Source organism: Pongo pygmaeus, chromosome 10, assembly GCF_028885625.2.
Source record: "Pongo pygmaeus isolate AG05252 chromosome 10, NHGRI_mPonPyg2-v2.0_pri, whole genome shotgun sequence".
Taxonomy (NCBI): domain Eukaryota; kingdom Metazoa; phylum Chordata; class Mammalia; order Primates; family Hominidae; genus Pongo; species Pongo pygmaeus.
In genome coordinates, this window is record NC_072383.2 from 83695155 (window position 1) to 83718015 (window position 22861).

Consider the following 22861-nt stretch of genomic DNA (forward strand, 5'->3'; position numbering starts at 1 on the left):
TCGGCTGTGTAAACATGAATTTATTTATGAGATTTCTATTCTGTTTCATTGGTCTATGTGTCTTTTTATGTCACTACCATGCTGTTTTGAGCCATCCTTGCAGCCCTGGGATGAATCTCACTAGATCATGGTGAATAATATTTTTTAATGTTCTGTTGAATTTAATGTAATGTTGAATGTACTATAACTTTATAATATGTTTTGAAGTCAAGTAATGTGGTGCTGCTAGCTTTGCTCTTTTTTCTCAAGATTGCTTTGGCAATTCAGAGTCTTTTGTGGTTCCATATAAGTTTTAGGATTTTTTTTTACTATTTTTGTGAAAAATGCCTCTGCTATTTTGATGGAAATTACACTGAATCTATAGATTGCTTTGGGCAATATAGACATTTTAACAATATTAGTTCTACTCCATTAACATGGATGACTATTTCATTTATTTGTGTCATTTTCAATTTCTTTCATAAATGCTGTATAGTTTTCAGTGTAAAGATTTTTCACCTGCTTGGTTTATTACTAAGTTTTTGTTTTTTTGTAGCTACTGATAGTTTGCTGTTAATACACAGAAACACTATAGATTTTTGAATGTTAATTTTGTATTTTACATCTTTATTGAATTTGTTTATTAGTTCTAACAATTTTTTTTCAGTGGAGTTTTATATTTAGGGTGGTATAAATGTAAGACAATGTCATTCGCCAACAGTAATAATTTAGCTTCTTCCTTTCCTGTTTGGATGCCTTTTATTTCTTTCTCTTGCCTAAATGCTCTGGCTAAGACTTCCAAAACTCTGTTGAATAGAAATGATAAGAGTGAGCATCCTTGTCTTGTGCTAGATTTTAGATGAGATCTTTCCATTTTTTTCGAATTGACTATGAATATTAGCTGTGGTTTTGCCATACATGGTCTTTATTATGTTGAGATACATTACTTCAAAACATAATTTGTTGAGTTTTTATCATGAGAGGATGTTGAATTTTGTCAAATGCTTCTGTGTATCTGTTGAACTGATCATATGGTTTTTGTCCTTCATTCTCTTAACATGATGTATCATGATTTTTGATTTGGGTATGTTGAGCCTTCCTTGGATCCCTGGGATGAATCTCACTTGATCTTGGTGAATAATCTTTTTTAATGTGCTATTGAATTCAGTTTTTTAGCATTTCTTTGAGGATTTTTGCATTTATATTCAGCAAGGATAGTGAATTATCATTTTATTTTTGCTATATCTTTGTCTGGTTTTGATATTATGGTAATTATGGCCTTATAAAGTAGGTTTTCAAGTATTCCTTTCTCTTCAGTTTTTTGGAAGAGTTAAGTCATCAGTTTCTGTAGGCAGCACATAGTTGGTTTTGATTGTCTGTGCATTCAGCCATTATATATCTTTTGATAGGAGAATTTACATCATTTAAATTCAAGGTTATGACTGATAGGTTAGGACTTCTGACTGTAATTTTGTTAATTGTTTTCTATTTGCTTTCTGGATCTGTTGTTTTTTTCTTTTTCTCTTTCTGTTTGTCTCTATTTGTGGTTAAATGATTTTTCTTTTGTGATATGTTTTAATTTCTTGTGTTTCATTTATTTTTTAAATCTACCATAGGTTTTGCTTTGTAGTTAATATGATGCTTACAATAAACATCTTATAGTTAAAATAGATTATTTTAAGCTGATAATAACTTAACTTTGATTGCCAACAAACACCCACAATGAAAATCTCTATGCATTTCCTCAACTGTCCTCCTAACATTTAAAATTTTTAATGTTATCATTGTAATATTTCTATATTGCATATCTCTTAACAAATTACTGTAGTTACTATTTTTAGTTTTGTCTTTTAATATCATTTATGTTAAAGTTATAAGTGATTTACACACTACCATTTACAGTATTAGAGTATTCTAAATTGGACTATGTACTTACTTTTACTAATTAGTTTTATACTTTCAGATATTTTTGTCTTACTCATTAGTAAGTAAGCTATTTCTTCAGCTTGAAGAACTTTGGCATTTATTATAGGACAAGTCTGGTGGTGATAAAATCCTTCAGCTTTTGTTTGTCTTCTTTATCTCTTCTTCATTTCTTTTTTTCCCTTTCTTTTTTTTTTCTTTTTTTTTGAGACAGAGTGAATCTGGCTCTGTTGCTCAGGTTGGAGTGCTGTGATGAGGTCATGGCTCATTGCAGCCTCTGCCTTCTGGGCTCAAGCAATCCTCCCATTTCAGTCTCCCGAATAGCTGGGACTACAGACATGTACCACCATGCCTGGCTAATCTTTTATTTTACTTTATTTTTTATAGAGATGAGGTTTCTCCATGTCATCCAGGTTGGTCTCAAACTCCTGGACTCAAGTAATCTATCTCAGCCTCTGAAATTGCTGGGATTAAAGGCATGAGCCACCATGCCCTGCCTCTTCTTCATTTCTCAAGCACAGTCTTGCTGGGTACAGTATGCTTGGTTGGTAGTTCTCTTCTTTTTTTTAACTTTTAAGTTCAGGGGTACAAGTGCAGGTTTGTTACATAGATAAACTCATGCCATGGGGATTTGTTGTACAGATTATTTCATCACCCAGGTATTAAGCCTAGTGCCCATTAGTTATTTTTCCTGATCTTCTACCTCCTCCCATCCGCCACCCTCCAAAAGGCCCCAGTGTGTGTTGTTCCCCCCTATGTGTCCATGTATTCTCATCACTTAGCTTCCACTTATAAGTGAGAATATGCAGTATTTGGTTTTCTGTTCTTGTGTTCATTTGCTAGGGATAATGGCTTCAGCTTCATTCATGTCCCTGCAAAGGACATGTTCTCATTCTTTGAGCACTTTTAATATTTTATCCCACTCTTTTCTGCTTGTAATGTTTCTTTTGAGAGTCTGATGCTAGGTGTACTAAAACTCTCTTATATGTTATTTGCTTCTTTTCTTGGGCTCCCTTCAGAATTTCCTTTTTGTTTTTTATTTTTGATAATTTGATTATAATATGACTTAGGATAGTGTTATTTAAATTTATCCTGATTGAAGAACTTTGATCTTCCTTGATCTGGACATTTATATTTTTCCGCAGATTTGAAAGGTTGTCAGATATTATTTCAATTCCAGAATTTGTTTAATTTTTTTAAAAAAATTACTATTACTATTTCAGTCTCTCTGTTAAATTTCTAATTCTGGCCATTTACTTTTCTTGTTCCACATTGCTTCGAATTATTTCTCTGTATTTACTTGAAATATACTTAATGTTCTTTAAACAGTTATTTTGACTTCTTTGCCATACCATTCATACAACTCCATCTCTTTAGAGTCAGCCTGTAGCACTTTATTGTATCTCCCTGGTTATATCATGTCTCCCCAATTGTTTTTGATCCTTATAAACATTCTTTGATGTCTACTGATTTGAAGAAGTATATATTTCTTCCAGTCTTGCAGTCTGGCTTTGTCTGAGAATGCCCTTCAACAGTAAACCTGTTCAGAGATTCTGAGCAGATCATCTGGTGTGATCCCTATACCGAGGACCACTGTGGCTATTTCAATGCTATGGAGTGCCCTAAGCCGAGGACCACCATGACTAGCATGGGGCAGGGCTGGAATCTTATGGCCACTGAGACTGATTCAGTACTAAGGTGTTCTTGAAGCCTACAGCTTCTGAGTCCTGCATATTGCTGTGGTTTTACAGGTACCCAAGTCTCTCATAGTTGGCTGTGGTGAAGAAAACTGCAGATGGAGCCCATTTTGCAGGAACTATGGGTTCCTGTATGGCACTGGAACAGATCTGGCTCAGTCCACTGGTATCAACCTGGAGTCAGAGGTCATGGGGATCCACCTGATGCTGGGTTTTACTGTGGCAGGCCCAATGTTAGATTCCAAGGAAAAATCCTATGCTTACTTTTCTCTTTCCCTTAAGCAGATGGTATTTCTCTCCACACTGTGCTGCTCGAAAGTGGGGTAATGGGTAATGTGGATAATGTAAAACTGTTCTTTTTACTCTCTTCAATGCATTTTTAAAAAATTATTATGCTATATTCAGGTACTTTCATCTCTCAGCTGGTCTCCTTAGCCCTTGTGAAGATAGATTTGTGCATGAATAATTGTTCAAATTGATGTTTCTGTCAGAGGATGATTGCTGGGGAGTACCATTTTGCCATCTTGCTCCACCTTCTTCTAAAGTGCTCTCATTTCAATTAAACTATCTTCCCTTTGTATTCAGCCCATTGGGTTGAACAGTGCTTTTTTCTGTTTATATTACATATTCATTAGCATTGCATGTATGTTAACACTCTTTTACTCTATAAATTCTATTTTATGGTCACATATTTTCTATGCACATGGTCCCACTTATTAAATAGTAGTAATAATTGGCTTATTACAAACAAAGTGAATTATGAATGGTTATGGGTAATTTAGAGAGTTGTTCCTTGGAGAGTTGTACATTATTCAGTTTTTCTATACCTACAAACATATAATCTGATCATTTAATAACTCTTAAAAGTTTGTTATGATAGAATAATACTTCAAATAATTTTTAAAAAACATTAACCAAAAATATCAAAATATATAAGACATATAAAAATGTTAGCTGCTTTTATAACTTTGGAATGAATTTTAAATCTATAGAAGCCTGAATAAAGGACTCGTTTATAGTCCATATGCTTGTTTTCTATTGCTGAATTCCATGTCCCACAAATTTATCAGCTGAAAACAATACTCATGTATTAATTAATACCTTTTTATGCCAAAAGTCCACCAAGATGTGTCTAGGTTTGTGCTGCTCAGGATATCGTAAGACTGAACTCAAGGTGTCAATCAGGCCTGAGCTCTCCTCTGAAGGTGCTGGGAAAGAATCTGCTTCTAAGCTCATTTGGGTAGTTGGCAGAATCCCATTCCTTGCAGTTATAATGAGATACCTAGAGTTTTGCTTCTAGAGCGTTGCTAAAGGTCACTCTCAGGTTTTTTTCCACATAGCTTTGTTCAACTTCAAACCAGACATGGCATATCAAATTTGTTTCCTCTTTCAAACCTCTCTTTTACGTTTCTGCAACCAGTGCAATATAACTTAATTATGGAAGTAAAATCCACCATGTTCACTGTCTTGAGGATTATGCAAAACTTTTACACAGAAGTGTTTGGGGGGTTGGTGAAAATTTAGAATTCTGATTACCACAGTCCCCAATTGGAAAAGGTTACCTCTAAATTTCAAAGCATACTTTTTTTTCCCCGTAACTACAAATATTCTTGTATATCTTTTCATATGATATGTAGTCAAATTCTGCCAACTTTTGCAGAGTTAACATTTTCAGACTGGCTAAAGATGAATGATGTTTCTACCATTTCAGTGTACATTTGTGACTTTTTAAAATATGTGCACATAAGCATCTGAAGCACTTTTAATAAATCTTAATAATTAAAATTTGCTGATATCTTGGCTACATAAACTGAATATTTAGAGAATCAAGAAAAAGACTACATATATGTTGATGAAATCTATCACTGCTGGGTTTTCACATAAAATATTTTAAGATCAAGTATTAGTCTGCTCAGGCTGCCGTAACAACGAACTACAGACTAGGTAGCTTAAACAATGAAAATTTATTTCCTCACAGTTCTAGAGGCTGAAACTCCAAGATCAAGGTGCCAACAGGGTTGATTTATTTCAAAGCCTCCCTCCCTGACATAAAGATAGCCACTCTCCTGCTGCCTCTGTCCCTTTGCTTATAAGAAAACGAGTCATATTGGATTAGGGTGCATCCTCATGGCCTAATTTTAATTTAATCATCTCTCTTCTTAATTACCTTTTAGACCCTATCTCCAAATATAGTCACATTCTAAGGTACTGGATATTAGAGCTTTAACATATGAATTTGGGGGGATGCAATTCAGTCCATAATAGATTCTGAATAAAACTTATCATAAGAACCTTTATTTTTTATAAACATAGTGCAGTGAGGCCCACAATTATCAAAGTAGTGAGAAGACCCATCATGTGTGATGAATTTTCTTTCTGTATATACCTATAGATGACCATCAAGATAATAAAGTGATATCTGGGATGGATGTTTTCCCCAAAATATTTTGTTTAGATTTAGTCATTCTTCTCTTATGTTCTTATTAAAAAATCACTCACATGCAAATTGTTCCAGTTTTCAGAAAAGATAAAATATATATTTTCTAAAATATGAACTAAAGTCATCACTATAAGAAAATGATTTTTATAGATAGAAAAGTCCTGTGTTAATCTGTGCCTCCATGTAAAATAGGAAAGAAAAGTAAACATTAAAGAATGAGGAATGGCCGGGTGCGGTGGCTATCGCCTGTAATCCCAGCACTTTGGGAGGCCAAGGTGGGCAGATCACGAGGTCAGGAGATTGAGACCATCCTGGCTAACATGGTGAAACCCCGTCTCTACTAAAAAAATACAAAAATTTAGCCAGGCGTGGTGGTGGTCGCCTGTAGTCCCAGCTGCTCGGGAGGCTGAGGCAGGAGAATGGTGTGAACCCAGGAGGCAGAGCTTGCAGTGAGCCAAGATTGCGCCACTGCACTCCTGTCTGGGTGACAGAGCGAGACTCCGTCTCAAAAAATAAAATAAAATAAAAGAATGAGGAATGGACTGCAAGAATAGTAAAATGTAGACTATTATCCTCCTTTTTTATATACATGATATTAAGCACTGGCTTTTTGTAATAAACACATCATAAACTGAGGTTATTGACAAAATAAATATAATCAGAACAACAATTGGGAAATAATTTAAGAAAAATATCCTTTTTAATATGAAGTATATTATTATGCCTTTTAACTAAGTAGGCCATATTCCTTTTATTTCAAATTAAATAGGTAGATGGTGAAGAATTTATTGTTATTTCCAGAGTCGTGGAAGAGTAGTTACCAAAAGTCCGTCTTATGGACAAAAGCCCAAAGACTGAATTAGTAACCATTAAAAGGCTATAATATACCCAGTTGCATTTGTCTGCTGTTGCCACCGTAACAAATTACCAAATTTAAAGGCTTACGATAGCACAAATTTATTATCTTTCAGTTCTGGAGCCTAGAAATTTAAAATAAAATGTATGGGCTTAGAACAAGGCTGTTTTTTCTGAGACTCCAAGGGAGAATCTGCTTCTTGACTCTTCTACTTTTAGGGGATTCTATCCTTCCTTGGCTCCTGGCTACATCACTCCATTCTCTGTTTCTGTGGTCACATTGGTTTCTCTACTGTTGTCAAATCTACCTACCTCTTATAATATTTTCTCTTTGTGATTATACTTATGGCCCACGCAAATAATCCAGAATAATCTCTTCATCTCAAAATCTTTAACTTAATCACACCTGCAATATTATTTTTGTTACATAGGGTAACAGTCACAGATTCTTGAGTTTAAAGTGTAGACATCTTAGGGAGCCATTATTCAGCCTATCATACCACTACTGTTCTATAGTACTGCTCAAGATGTCAAAAGGAAAGAGATAGGTCCTCCATGGGTTTATAATATAACTGGAAAGACAGAAGTCTTCCTTATCAAATAAAGAATATTTTATGCAGGATGAGGCCAGCAATAAGAGAAAAATATTTCATATTTTAAAGAATGAAGAAATCAATTGGAAGAGGCTTGGAAAAATACATGAGCAAAGACAGGAGAGGTAGAGTAGGCATGTCTTAGAAGACAGTTTCATAGAACTGGATTTCTAAGGTAGAGCAAACACTTGTAGGATGGAAACATGTATGCCTTCTACATTGTCAAGTACACAGGTAGGCAGTATGTAAATATCTATATGAAAAATAATAAATGATTGGTTAAAATTGGAATGAATGAATATATGAATAAATGGATAATTAAATTGATTATATACAGATTATGAAAAATTATGTGAATTAATCTTCATAAAGTTCTGTTATCATTGTGTAATTTGTTAGAATAAGTTGCATCCATAACTTAAGGGGCAACAGTGGAACCAACAGAAAATCCTAGAGGATGCATCCTAACATCTTGATACAATGATACAGCCTTGGGTGCCTAAAAGGTATTTGCTACATGTAAAGTTTGGCACTGAGAATTTCTTAAATGTGCTTTCCTTTTAAATATCTTGATCACCAAGGATGATATCTCTTGAAAGCTGCTGTTCAGCTCAGTGTCTATACATCTTATATAAAAGGGTCAGTTTAAGAAATATGAAGGTCAGAAAAACACAGAATGGAAAGGAGAAACAGAAAGGTATAATATTTCATTAAAAATATATCAACGCCTCTGAAAAGTAAGAACAGGAGATAAAAGTTTCAAATTGATTAGGAGCAGCTCAAGAAAGTTATTGCTGTCAACTCTTTTTACAAGGCGATGTTGGGCAAGAGATGAGATGGCATATAAGTTTATATATGTGTGTCTGTGTGTGTGTATATATATATGTATATAATTTATATTAAATTTTAGAGTACTGCCAAATGATAATTAGAACTATATATAGAGCTGTCTAAAATCTGGTTTGTGTTTCTCAGTGCACTGTGTTTTCAGTGTTTGTTCATAGAAATAGTATGTTTTGTGAAAACAATACATGAATATAGTGGCCATGATTTAAAGTTAAATTTCTTTTTGCATTTTTCTTTGACATATAACTCAAATTAAAATCATTTTATATGTTTTATAGTTAATGAAAAACTAATCTGTTTCCTTTGAGAATACAATACCCTTGCGATGAATGGTCACTGAGTTGGAAATCAGATCTGGATTGTGAGTTGCTGGCATCTTCATTGGTTTTATTGAGTGATATTTCATCCCTCATTTATAAATGTAAATCGGTTAAATGTTTGGGGGTGACTGGACGCGAAGGCTCGCCTGTAATCCCAGCACTTTGGGAGGCTGAGGCAGGCGGATCACGAGGTCAGATCAAGACCATTCTGGCTCACATGGTGAAACCCTGTCTCTACTAAAAATGCAAAAAATTAGCTGGGCGTGGTGGCCGGCGCTTGTAGTCCCAGGTACTCGGGAGGCTGAGGCAGGAGAATGGCGTGAACCCGGGAGGCGGAGTTTGCAGTGGGCCGAGATTGCGCCACTGCACTCCAGCCTGGGCAACGAGCGAGACTCGGTCTCAAAAAAAAAAAAAAAATGTTTGGGGGTCAATTACTATTACGTTGCTTTATACAATAATATCATTAAATTTACTAGAAGGAAAAGCCACTGTCTGTAATCATTACAGTTGTTCAATGAATATTTATTTTGAAGTTTTCTTCTGAAGAAAACTTAAACCACAAGCAAGCTTTACAGTTGGTTTTAAAAATATAGATTATGGTTTATTAACTTATATTACATTATTTCCAACCCCATATTGGCTTGTAATATTTTTCCCCAAAGAAGTGGAATTGAAACTTGACTCAGCTTGGAGGTGTTCACTAATGATCTCTTGAATCATTACCTTCTCCACAGTTTTTATTCCTCTATATTAGAAAGCATACAGCATATTGCCAATTTTTCACTAACGATGCATGAAACTTAATGAGTTGAATGGGCCTCCAAAATATTACATGAATGACCTTCAGTATGTTGTTTCACTGTGGTCTCCAAACTCATATTCCATAATTGCAAGGAAATAATTTTTAACTTTGTAATCACTCAACTGAATAGCATACTAAAATTGTACTACCTGCTATTCCAATTTGGCTATCAAATTTTTATCAACATGTAAGCACAACTATCTTATTCAGCTTTGTATTGTACAAGCATTAGGTTAAATAAAATTAACATGTACTAATTATTCTGAAAAATAATTAATTAAAATAGACTACAACAAAGCAAACCTATATTTTTGCCCTTTCAGTTCATTTTATGATATGTATTTTTCTAATTTCTACTTTATATCACTTAATGTATCTGAAATTATCTTGTTTGTTTATGAACTTATTGTCTGTATTCTTCACTAGAGTGTAGTCTCCATGATCAAAGGGTGCTTCTCTGTTTTGTTTAGTGTTATATCTTCAATGTTTTGATTTTTCTGGTTTTGTAGTTAAGTTTTAAATGCAGAAAGTGTGAGTCCAAATTATATATATACCAAATTTTAATAGTCATTTGGTATCTTCCACCATAGAATGTTAGATTTTAAATCTGTGTTTAATCACAACATTTAATAGTTCTAAAAATTATGGGACTATTTTACTAATAGTAGTAAACAATAAATATACTTACTAAGATACGAATACCATAAGTCACATTTTTTATCAACATATGGGTATCCTGTGTCCATATTCTAATCATTTTCTGAGTCAAATGAAGACTTAGTCATTTAATTTTAAAAATTTATTAAAATTATGCAAGACAATGTGTTCTGCATGGGCTTAGGGTAAGACACTGACCTTGCTTTAAGAATGTACTCTAGAGAGGAAGGTAAGATAAAAGCACAACTAGTTATAAATGTAAGAAAATTGCAGGTGGTTAGAAAAAAGTGAAACACATATTCAAATTATAAAACTATCACTTGCCTTTGGGAGAAAGGCATCTTGAAGGAAGCCACAGTGATTTTAAGGTATCTTGGGATGTGCAAGTGATTTATAAGTAAAGATGGGGAAGTGAAACATGGAGAAAGGAAAGAAATATTGGAAGATATTGAATGTATTACAGAATAAGCTATGTTGGAGCCACATGTCAGGTAAGGTTAGAAGAAAGGTTTGGATATTATTGTAACAAATTCTACAATTCCACACCAACAAATTTTATTTAATTTGTTATTAAATAGAGAATCATTGAAAGTTTATGATCATGAAGGAAATTGTAAGAATTCTGCTTTTGAATGATTAGTATTGCCATGATTAGCAGTTTTGACAGAACTGAAATATAACTTGAGGTAGAAGAACAGGTAGTTGGTGGCTGAAATTGTTTGGGTGAAGTATGATGCATTGTTGAAATAAAAACAATAGCTCTGGAAATGGAAAGAAAGGTATATTTAGTAAATATAAAATTAGGTATCCCTTGAGCTGAGGTATGGATAAGGTCTTTTTGTTATTATTGTTGTTGTAGTGGTGGTAGTAAGAGCACTGAACATAAGATCTACCAGCTCAACAAATTTTTATAGGTATAATACCACATTGTATATGAGGACAATGTTGTACAGAAGATTTCTAGGACTAATTATTGTATATAAATGAAATTTTATCCCTATTGAACAGGGATAAAGTCTTGAACTAATTCTCAACTGGGAACCCACTTCTGACATTGGCCAATGGAAAAAAAAATTTCTATAGTGGAATTCTTTAGTGAAACTGTCTCACTTAGTGTATCATTTTGTGAAGCTTCTAAATAAAGGTAGTGGTATATAGATATTCATTTTTGTGCCTATTATTGCTGCTGCAAAGGGTACAAATTAATATTTTTATAAAAATTCTCATTTTGGCCGGGCACGGTGGCTCAAACCTGTAATCCCAGCACTTTGGGAGGCCGAGGCATGTGGATCACCTAAGGTTAGGGGTTCGATACCAGCCTGGCCAACATGGCGAAACCCTGTCTCTACTGAAAATACAAAAATTAGCAGGGCATGGTGGCATGCATCTGTAATCCCAGCTACTCAGGAGGCTGAGGCAGAAGAATCACTTGAACCCAGGAGGCGGAGGTTGTAGTGAACCAGGATCATGCCATTGCACTCCAGACTGGGAGACAAGAGCGAGACTCCATCTCAAAAAAAAAAAAAAAATTCTCATTTTATTTCGTATGTGTATTAAACCTAGGGATATAAACAGTCACTAATCTGTTGCCATATTACATCATATTTTGTCTGTATTCAACATTTATTGTTGACCTAGTAGGAATTTTAATGATCATGAAAAATGTGTTTGTTAGCATTAATTGAGTGGTATGGTATAACCTTGGCAGACCCCTCTCTTTTCCTGAAACCTTGAATTTCTAATTTGACAAGTTATTAGTAGTATTATAAATTTTATTATTTTATAGTGATTTAACTTAAGGTAAGTCTTTCCAGGAACCTTACCTCCCAGGACTGCATGTCTCCTCCTTCTGATACAGAAGCCCATGAGGTGATAACTTAAAGCTCTATCTCCTCCCTTCCACACTTTTCACATTGCTTAGTCTTCATCATAAGTTTTGACCATAATATCTCACTCACTCTAAACTTCCAGATATAGAAGAAACACTAGAAGGTTTTGCTTAAGAGCTAAGAACATACTTTTCTTTTTCTTGAAATGTCCATTTGCCCAGTCTTTTCAAATCTTTTAATTCCATCATTTTTTTTAAATGTGAGTAGTTTTCTGATTTCTTTATAAAACCATAATTTTGGAACAATTGGCAGACTCCACCACTAGGGCACTCCATGAAGATATTGAAATGCCCTGGTCATATCAATTTATACTGGCTCCCTGATTATTGGGAACTAAGCACTTATGTCTTTGACATGAGAACACTTTATTTCCCTGAGGCTCAATCTTACCACTTTCAATCCATGGTCAGATAATCTTGGTCTTTTATAATTAGCCCATGCCTTAGTTGGTTACCTTAAGTTCTAAAACTGAATAAAGTTATCCAGATGAATTTATTAAATCACAGAATATGAATAAAGCTTTTCCTCATAGTGTATGATGAGATAGTTTAGCAAAAAGATGCAATACTCTTAAATAAAAGACTCATTTAAATAAAATGACCATCTTTAATGAATAACCAAAGGAGGAGTAACAGTACCATCTAGCATGTCATGAATAATAATTATTTGTATTATCCAATTAACTAGAAAACCTAAGAAACAAAATTTGTGTCTTTTTTCCTATGGACAACAAAATCAATATGGGCAATAATTCTAGCCAAAATAAACAAAACATTATGAAACAACTGACTTAGAGAGTTATCGACTACGGACATGTCTTCAAAACAAAACTAACAAAAACCCTCTACTATTTCTCATATACAGCTATAGAGGCAAAGTTTTCATGACAAATCACAGCAAAAGCACAAATTGGCAAATGGGTTCTAACTAATTTTTAGAGCTTCTGCATAGCAAAATACACTAGCAACAGAGTAAACAGGCATCCTACAGAATGGGAGAAAAGTTTTGCAAACTATGCATCTGACAAAGGTCTAATATCTAGCATCTATAAGAAACTTAAATTTACAAGAAAAAATGCATTAAAAAGTAGGCAAAATACAAGAACAAACACTTCTTGAAAGAAGACATACATGTTGCCAACAAGCATATGAAGAAAAGCTCAATATCAATATCGTTCTGGGACAACAAAAACTTTATTGATCATATATCTAATATTGGAAATTTAATTTGCATATTTATGCTATTTCAGTGACTCTGCAATCAGTATCTTCCATATACAAACTTTTGCTATTTTTAAATTTTTCCTTAATATGAAGTGTGAAATAACTGAATCAAGACATAAGAACTATGTATCCTTTAAAATATTTGGTCATATACCTGTGCATAATTTATAATGCCCATAGCAGCCTGAGAATTTATAGTTTTAGTGCAATTTCACAAGAATTTTAAGGTTGTTAACATACTAGGTTTAAATGGTACTTCAAATTTTGATTAATTTGTGGCTGGGCACAGTGGCTAACACCTGTAATCCCAGCACTTTGGGAGCCTGAGGCAGGTGGATCACTTGAGGTCAGGAGTTCGAGACCTGTCTGGCCAAAATGGTGAAACCCCATCTCTACTAAAAATAAAGAAATTAGTTGAGTGTGGTGACGCATCCCTGTAATCCCAGCTACTCTGGAGGCTGAGGTAGAAGAATCACTTGAAGCCGGGAGATGAAGGTTGCAGTGAGCTGAGATCACGCCATTGTACTCCTGCACTTCAGCCTGGGTGACAGAGCAAGACTCTGTCTCAAAAAAAAAAAAAAAAAAAAAAGGCCGGGTGCGATCCTCACGCCTGTAATCCCAGCACTTTGGGAGGCCAAGGTGGGCAGATCAGGAGGTCAGGAGATCGAGGCTAACACAGTGAAACTCCGTCTCTACTAAAAATACAGAAAAATTAGCTGGGTGTGGTGGCGGGTGCCTGTAGTCGCAGCTACTTGGGAGGCTGAGGCAGGAGAATGGCGTGAACCCGGGAGGCGGAGCTTGCAGTGAGCCGAGATCGCTCCAGCCTGGGCTACAGAGCGAGACTCCGTCTCAAAAAAAAAAAAAAATCAAAATTTTGATTAACTTGTGATTATTTCATTTCTAAGATGATTAAACAAGTTTCCTTATGTTTACCATTTTTATACTTTGAATGTGGAGATGGGGTGAAGATGTGTGGAAAAGATAATACAACAGTTTGAAATTAAAAACAGATACATGATTCCTTTAACACAACCTTATCATAAGACTAATTCCAAACTGAATGTTATCCATTCAATCCAATGATTAAATAGAGAAAATAGCAAGTATAGTTAATATTATTTTGTAGGTTTATTGGCAAAATAGTTGATCCCTGTGTCAAGTTCTGTAAAATTAATTAGTAGTCAATGATAAAGGTATTCAAACAGAATACTCATTTAATCACTAGTAAATCAAAGTACCATTTACTATACTCATTCTCCAAATTCTGATTTCTTTATTAATGCTTTATTAATATGGAAATTGGAAACAAAATCACTCAAGTATAAGTATGTATTAGGTGATACAATTAATATTATGTTTTGCTTTATTTGAGACATTCTGTTTTCATTAATTACTAGGCATATAGGGCCTAATATTTTAAAAATTTCCATTATTCAAGTTATTATTCTATCATTACTTTTTTCATTTTGTCTATGTTTTCCGGAGTTATTATATTTGTATGTTTGTAAGCAAGATAAATAAACAAAATTAATCATATATGCTTCTTTGAATTTTTAGGTATATATTAAGAATAAGGGAAAATGTATGCATGACTTTGATTAACAGGAAGCTCTGTACCTCAGCCAGAGACAAAATAAATGTACTAAATTATATACAAAAAAAAAAAATCACTTTAAGTAGAAATGTATTGCCGTTGGAAATACCACTTAAAAAATTTGGGCCGGGTGCAGTGGCTTATGCCTGTAATCCCAGCACTTTGGGTGGCTGAGGTGGGCAGATCACAAGGTCAGGAGATCGAGACCATCCTGGCTAACACGGTGAAACCCCATCTCTACTAAAAAAAAAAATACAAAAAATTAGCTGAGCATGGTGGTGGGCACCTGTAGTCCCAGCTACTTGGGAGGCTGAGGCAGGAGAATGGCGTGAACCCAGGAGGCAGAGTTTGCAGTGAGCCGAGATCATACCACTGCACTCCAGCCTGGGCGACAGAGGGAGACTCTGTCAAAAAAATAAATAAATAAAATAAAATAATTTGAATGATATGATTCAGTCACATAATTTCCTGTTTCTATTACGTTTAATCAACCATTTTGTCAAAAACTGTTAATGTTGCCCAAATCTTTTAAATTAATATTAGTGGTCATTTGGATAATGATTATACCTGAGAGAATAATACATTTTTATTTTTTTCTTGTGGCTCAGCAGTGGATCAAGAACAAGTTGTGATAATTGCTCAATCAGTTATGAGAAAAACTTTTTCAGGGAATAAAAACCTTTTCACTTTTTTCTTACTATTGTTCATTTGGCATGGAACAAGCAAGACAGCTGGCTGACAACATATTTGCTGAGCAATAAATCTTAGTATTACTGATGATAATGTTTCCAGGCATTATATGCTTCTTATTATGGTACAAAATAAGGTATACAACACCACCTAGTTAGACTATTCTTGCCAAAAATATTTGAGTCCAGTCAAGCCTTTAGGTCTTATTTTTAGTTTATAAGAAAATTACAGAATGAATTAGAAAATTCCTGTGTTAGGTATTGAGTATTATTTTGGATAACAAAATGTAGATCATTGCATTTGTTTTGCAGTTGTTATTGTTTTGCCCTCTTCTCATTCGTTGCCAAGCATAACACCTTATAAAAAATCATTGTTTAATAAATTAAGATTTGGATTATTATGGAATTTAAGGCTTATATATATTATCTAACTTGAAACACACCACAACTTTTGGAAGCAGTTATAGTTGTACCCCTTCCAACATGAACCTAGAAGTCTGGGAGAAAAACAGTGCTCTATCTTCCAAAACATACTGAACTTATTAAATGTGACATTTCTGATAAACTATTCAGTTGGTTGAGATGGAGGTAAGGTTGAAGTGTTAATGAGCTCAGTGTGCTAGGGGATACATCTGTAAAACTAGTTATTTGGCATCAGCTATGTGAAATGTCACAGAAACTTTTGAACCATTTAGTTAGTTTGAACATCATCTTTAAGACATTCATTCATTCAAAATAGGAATTTCAACTATGTAAAAGACAATTTTTGAGGTGTAGAAGAACCAAGAGTGAATAAAATGGCCCTACCCTCATACAGCTTACATTCTCATGTGGAGAAAACAAATCTTAAACTATTTTTTAAAGTACATGTAGAATTTGTCATATGGTGATACATTTTATAGAAAAAAGTTAACTGGACAACTAAATGAAGGGATAAGTGATGGAGAAGGCAGAACAGAACTATATGACTCAGGTGATTAGAGAAGGCTTCTCTTTTAAGAGCTCTGAAGTGTGACTGAAATACATCAGCAATTGAACCATGAAAATAACTTAAAACAAAAACAAAAACAAAACAAAACACCCTTCCCAGGCAGAGGAAACCGTAATTGCAGAGACTCATGGCGACATGGGCTTACCATGCTGGAAAAAGAACAAGAAAAACATGCTGTTGAAGTGGAGTGAACCAAGGGAAAAACAGTAAGACAGAATCAGAGAGACAACTGCGGGCCAGATCATCAAGAACTTTGGAGGACATTTTAAATACTTCAAATCTGAGTGAAATGGGAAGCCATTGGAGGGTTTTGTCATAAGTTATGAAATCTGTTTTTTGTTTAGTACTTTAAAAAAACATTTATTCCTAATTATCTGGTGGTGGTGGTGGTGGTGCTGGTGATGGAATGACCTGAAGCAGTAAGATCCTCCATGAAAGAGGCTGTCATGGGTTGGACCAGGTAGTTAGTGGTGGAGGTATTGAAAAATAGGTTCTGGATATATTTTGAATGTAAGCTCTAAGGGAACTTACCAAATGATCAAATATGTGGGAGGACACACGAGTGAAATTAAGCCAAACTTCTAATATTTGGAATTTAAGTTCCTAGAAGGATGAACCTGGCTTTCACTGAATGAGGAAGACTGTGAATTGGGTTTTGGCAGGGAAGAATCAGGGTTTCAGCTATGAGCATACAAGAGGTGACATCAAGTAGGTAATTAGATATTATGAGCCTAGATTTCAAAAGGCAGACTAAATATCAACTTTGGAGTTATTAACATGTAGTTGGTACTTAAAGCCATGATGAGCCAGGGGTGGGAGCAGAAAGAGGGGAGTTCTGAGGATGAAGCCTGAGGCATTCGATTTGAGAGACAGAAAAGATGAGGGGAAAACCAGCAAAGGAGATTGAAAGGAGCATCAGAAAATTCAGGGAGCCAAAGGCCCGTGGGATCGTGACCTACTCAGCATTCCACTGGAGGCTATATGATCAAACAACAAAATGTTGATCATGAATGCAGGATGTGAGCAAATCACAGTGCGCCTGCCACCAAAAGGTTTGCTGAGAGCCTCACACTCCCTGGCACCGTGCTCCTTGAAGTTATCTACTGAGAAATCCAGCGCCTATTGCAGTCTTGCAAGCCTGCTGTGAACCAAACGGCCGACTGACAACTACCTGACAATCACCCCCCCTTTCTCGCTATCTCTTTTGTGTAATAAATATGGAGGTCTGTGTAAAGCTCAGGGCCCTTGTCAACTGGAGGCAAGGTGCCCCCTGACCCCTCCTTCCAAATATACTCTCTTGTCTTTGATTTTTATTCCTGCTTTTGCCACCCTTTGTTCAGTCCACCAAGGATCCTGGCAGGTTATAAGAAAAGTAGGGGAAAAAGCTAGAGGAAGGACGTGGTGTCTCAGAAACCAAGTTAAGAGTGTCGTGGAGCCAGAAAAAGGCCAGTTGAGATAAGAGGAATCTGAAACAATGGTGTACCACAGAGGCTTACTGGAGAAGAAGGAAGTGGTCAACATGGTGAGATACTGCTGATGGTTTGGATAAATAGGATCAAATATTGTCCATCAAATTTATCAATATGGAGATCACTGATGACCTGCTTTGTTGGAATGGTGGTGCTAAATGCTATTTGGAATGGGTCAGTGGAGAATGGGAAGTGTATTAATTTTCTAGTACTGTGAAATAAACTACCATAAACTTAGTGGTTAAAAAACAACACCTATTTATTAGCTCAGAGTCTGGGTCAGAATTCTGGCACAGCAGGACTGTCAGCCACTCTGTGTTCTCATGTGGAGCTTGTGGTCTTCTTTTAAGCTTGCATGGTTGTGGCAAGATTCACTTCCTCGTGGTGGTTATGGGCGGTCCCTGTTTCCTTGCTGGCTGTCAGGTGGGAACTACACTCACCTTCTGGAGGCAACCCACATTCCCTAGCATGTGGTTTTGTCCATTTTCAAAGCCAGCAATGGAAAATCTCCCTCATGTAAAATCTCTCATACTTGAATTTCTGACTTCCTCTTTTATGAAAAGCTGGGAAAAAACTGCATTTACCTGGATGTTCTATTTTAAAATTAACGGTGCCACATAACAAAACCTAATCACAGAAATAAATTCATCCTATTTGTGGTCCCAGGGATTATAGAGGTTTTGTACATCAAGAGGACAGGGAACTTTTGGGGGTTTTCTTAGAATTATGCCTACCACAGTAAAACTGAAGATGGGTAGTATAGACTGCTTTTTGAGTGAGTTGTTTTCCCAATAAGACAGCAGAACAATAGGGCAATAACTCAAAGGAAAATGGGATCAAAAAAGGATAGTTTTAATATGTAAGACATTTTACAAATATCTGTATGCTGATAAGAATAATTCTCCCCCAGACAGAACATCTGATGTGTCTTGAGAGGAGTGAGCTGCTTGAATAATATCTATTTTTGAGTAGGTCAGGATGAATGGGATCTCTGGCACATGTGTAGATGTTAATCTTAATCAGGAGAGTAGAAAAAACAGATTCTTTGCAGTAAAGAAAGAATTCTTTAGTTATTTTGCTCAAAGCTACCAGAAAATTTCTTCTGTTGCTTCTTTTGTTCTCCTGCATCAGTGAAATAAAAAGATTTATGAGTGAACTGTAAGGATGGGGGAAATGGTGACAGAGATTTGAGGACAATGTATAAGGACTTGGAATGGAATATATGCAAGCCAACATATGATCATGAAGAAAATTTTACAAACGATTTTTTTTCACAAAGAGATCAAATTATTTATGCTGTAGAAATAAGTTTTATAGTTTTAAGAAAAGAATAATGGAAGAGGAAAAAAGAGAGGAAGGAAAGCAGGGACGCCTATGCATTTACTTGAGTGAGTGTTATTTTTCAATCACATCATTGGTGCTATGAGAATAAATAAAATACAGTCCTAGCATTAAAGGTTAAGAAGGGTCTCGTAAATTTTTATGAAAATACATATTTATGTAGACAAAATAACAAGAAGAGATATGAAGGATGACAAAAGGGCTTAACCTGCCTAGAAGACATCATAGAAAAGTAACATTTGAGATACATAGCTCTTAAGAGAAAAACAGAGAATGTTTTTCTAACAAAATAGATAGTATTACATATAGTTCTCCTTAATTGTGATGAAAAAATAATCTTTGGGGGGAGATAATACAATAGAGAAATAGTGTAGAGTAAAACAGTATAAATCAGGATAAAATCCAAGACCTGTAGGTGCAATTATGGCTTCAGTTGTAGGCCAGCCAGTGAATGATATTCCTCATTTAAAATGTCCATTCTGGTCTCACACAGAATATTCCTAAAGTGTGCCCTTCAAAAGAACTTATCTAATTGTTTCTATATTAACCTAATTATCATCATCGTCAGGGTAATAATTTAATTAACTACAACTATTAATATTTCATGATTGTTTTAGTAAGACTTAGACTTTTAGTCTTTTAAAAAGATTCAGGCATTTCAGATTATGTAAAATAAGCAAAAAATATTCTGTAGCAAAGTATTTATAGCTAAAAGGCCGGTGAACACATTTGCTCTTGCTCCAAAATGTTGTAACCTATCTGCTCGATGCTTTACATTTTAAAATATTAACAATTTATATAGGTTGTTTTTCTTGTGAACTAAGGTAACTGAAATGCCAACAGAAAATAGTAATTTCTTTCATATCACTTGTACCTGTAAGCTTATTGTCTATTTGATAGTATTTATTTCAAAAATCTTAGTTGATGTTTACAATTAGACAATAGATTTTTGTTAAACACTTTATAGACACTATATAACCTATTTATATTCTTGAATTTTATTAGAAAAGGTAATACTAAAAATAACCACGATTTATATAAATCACCAATAACTTTATTATTTCTCCTATTCATTGAGCTCTTAAATAAAAACAACATTCAGAGTAATTTCAGCACCTTTTAATTTTCTATCTTTGAACCAGAAAAAGATATCTAGGTTTGATTTCTGACTTTTAGTTCTAGATAATAGTATAATATTGAAAAAAAAAGTCAAATAATTGTCACTGCAAAATTAGGCTTGTAATTCTCCTAATAGTTCAGAAAATAAGACCATCATGATTACTTTTCTCTATTGTAATGGCTGACTTGTGAGACAAAATGGGTATAAAAAAAGCTGTAAATCCCATTCTCATGTATTCTTTTTTCCCACAAAATTTCATTTTCAAATAAGAATATATAAGTGTATAATATATACATACCATTTTTATTTAAAGAAAAAAATTAGTAGCCTGATTTTTTTTTCTAGAATGAGATTCATGCAAAGGGCATCAGCAAAATTTGTGAATAACTAATTAGAGATTTTAGTCATTTCTTTCAAAAGAAAATGATTGAACTAATTAACAGCTATAACTAAGACCACTATTTACTAGAAATAATAAAACTTTTAAACATTTTAACATTTTATATAAAATAATTATAACATAAAATTTAGTCTAAGTAAAATGTAGTACATGTGATTTGTATAATAGTTCAGGAAATAATACCTGAAAATAGCTCATTCCAAATTAAAATAGATATACATGTATATATGCATGTGATAAATGTCTATGTGTGTGCACGTGCATGCATGTATAATCAAAACTATAAATTAAAAATAGCATAACATGATGTAAAAGCCAATCAACTGAAAAATTATATGCCAGATACTTGACAGTAATTTAGCAAAATTAATGTGTAATGATCTCTTATTAATTCACATACACACACAAAATATAAGCAACTAAAAACAGTGGGACACAGAACCCAAACAAACAAATCACATATGTCAAATAAACATATAAGAATATGATAAGTGTCATTAATAAAGAAATATAAAGTAAATAACAATGTATTTTTTAAGGTATCAAATTATCAAGATTATTTAAAGTTATCAAACCCAGTATTTGAGGAAGATATCCTCAAAAGAAACTATTACTCAAAAATGAGAAAAACTCAGAAAATTAATTTGGAGTCTGAATAATGTTTATATACTTAAAAAAGATTTGTAGGTACATAGCAGGTGTATATATTTATGGGGTACATAAAATATTTTGATACAAGCATACAATGCATAATAATTACATCAGGGTAAATGGGGTATTGTTCACCTCAAGCATTTGGCCTGTGTGTTACAAACAATTCAATTATATTATCTTACGTGGTATTCTTAATTAAAATAATTTATCTTAAGAAAATAATCCATGATGTGAGACATACATAAATATTTATGTGTAATAATACTTGTGTACTTCATAATTGCAAAAAGTAGGAAGTAACTTCATTATCAAAAGTAAAGGGATGATTAATTAAAATATATATCCACTTAATATAGCATATATATAATCCTTCCCAGTCCTTCATAAATAGTTGAAACAGCCAGTTGTAAATACATTAAAATTTTAAAAAATATTTAAATAACAATTGATGACCAAAATGGAAAAATAATACATGAATCAATAGATCACAACAATTTTTACCAGCCCTTCCAGATTCTAGAGACAAGGCTCTAACCCTATTTCATCTGCCACTGACTGCCTAAGCATCTAGCGAAGCTCCCCTAAGCTTTGAAAGATCTAGCCACCAATCACATACCTAACAATGGACTCCCAGGATCAATTATTTGGAAAGCTTGCAGCCAGGTAACTCTAGAATACCTGTTTTCCTTAGTTATTGACCCTGATGTAGATATATCTTGTCATGCCGTCTTTCCTGTGTAATAATCCCCATGCTGCTTTGTATTTTTTTCAACCCAAACTCATTCTCCCACAGCTCCTTTCTTTCCAAATCTTCCTACTTTGTTCTCTGGAATCCCTGTTTCAGAGTAAGCAAGCTCGCTTTTTATCATAATCTGTTTCCTGAATGCTGTTTCCACTTTTGGGAAACTTGAGTCTCCACTAAAGACATTACTTTCCAGTGGATCTATTTCAAAGTTACAAGGGAGGATTTATCCTTCCTTTCTCCCACTGCTGCTCTTCAACTATTACTTCTTTATCCTCATGTAAAACTCCTTGTTCTCTGCAGGCTTATGAAATTGGGCTGAAGTCTCTGCTCACAAGAGTTGCTTTTATCTACTCAAACTCCCAGCCACTCTCATTTACAAGGAATTTCTAGATCATACTGGATGACTGTAATCTAGTGTCAGTACTCTGTTGAACAATCTAGCTCATCAGATTCCTGACCTTGCTAACTCCAGGAACCTTTATACCCACCCATTTTAGTTTTCCACTTCTGCCAAAGCTATACTTTAAAACTTGTCATCACAGAAGTCCATTTCCATAATAGTAAGTTCAGAGATTCTTCTTTCTGGCTGCAACCTCCTATTTTCCTGGTTGCCTCCCTGTTACTTCTATCATAC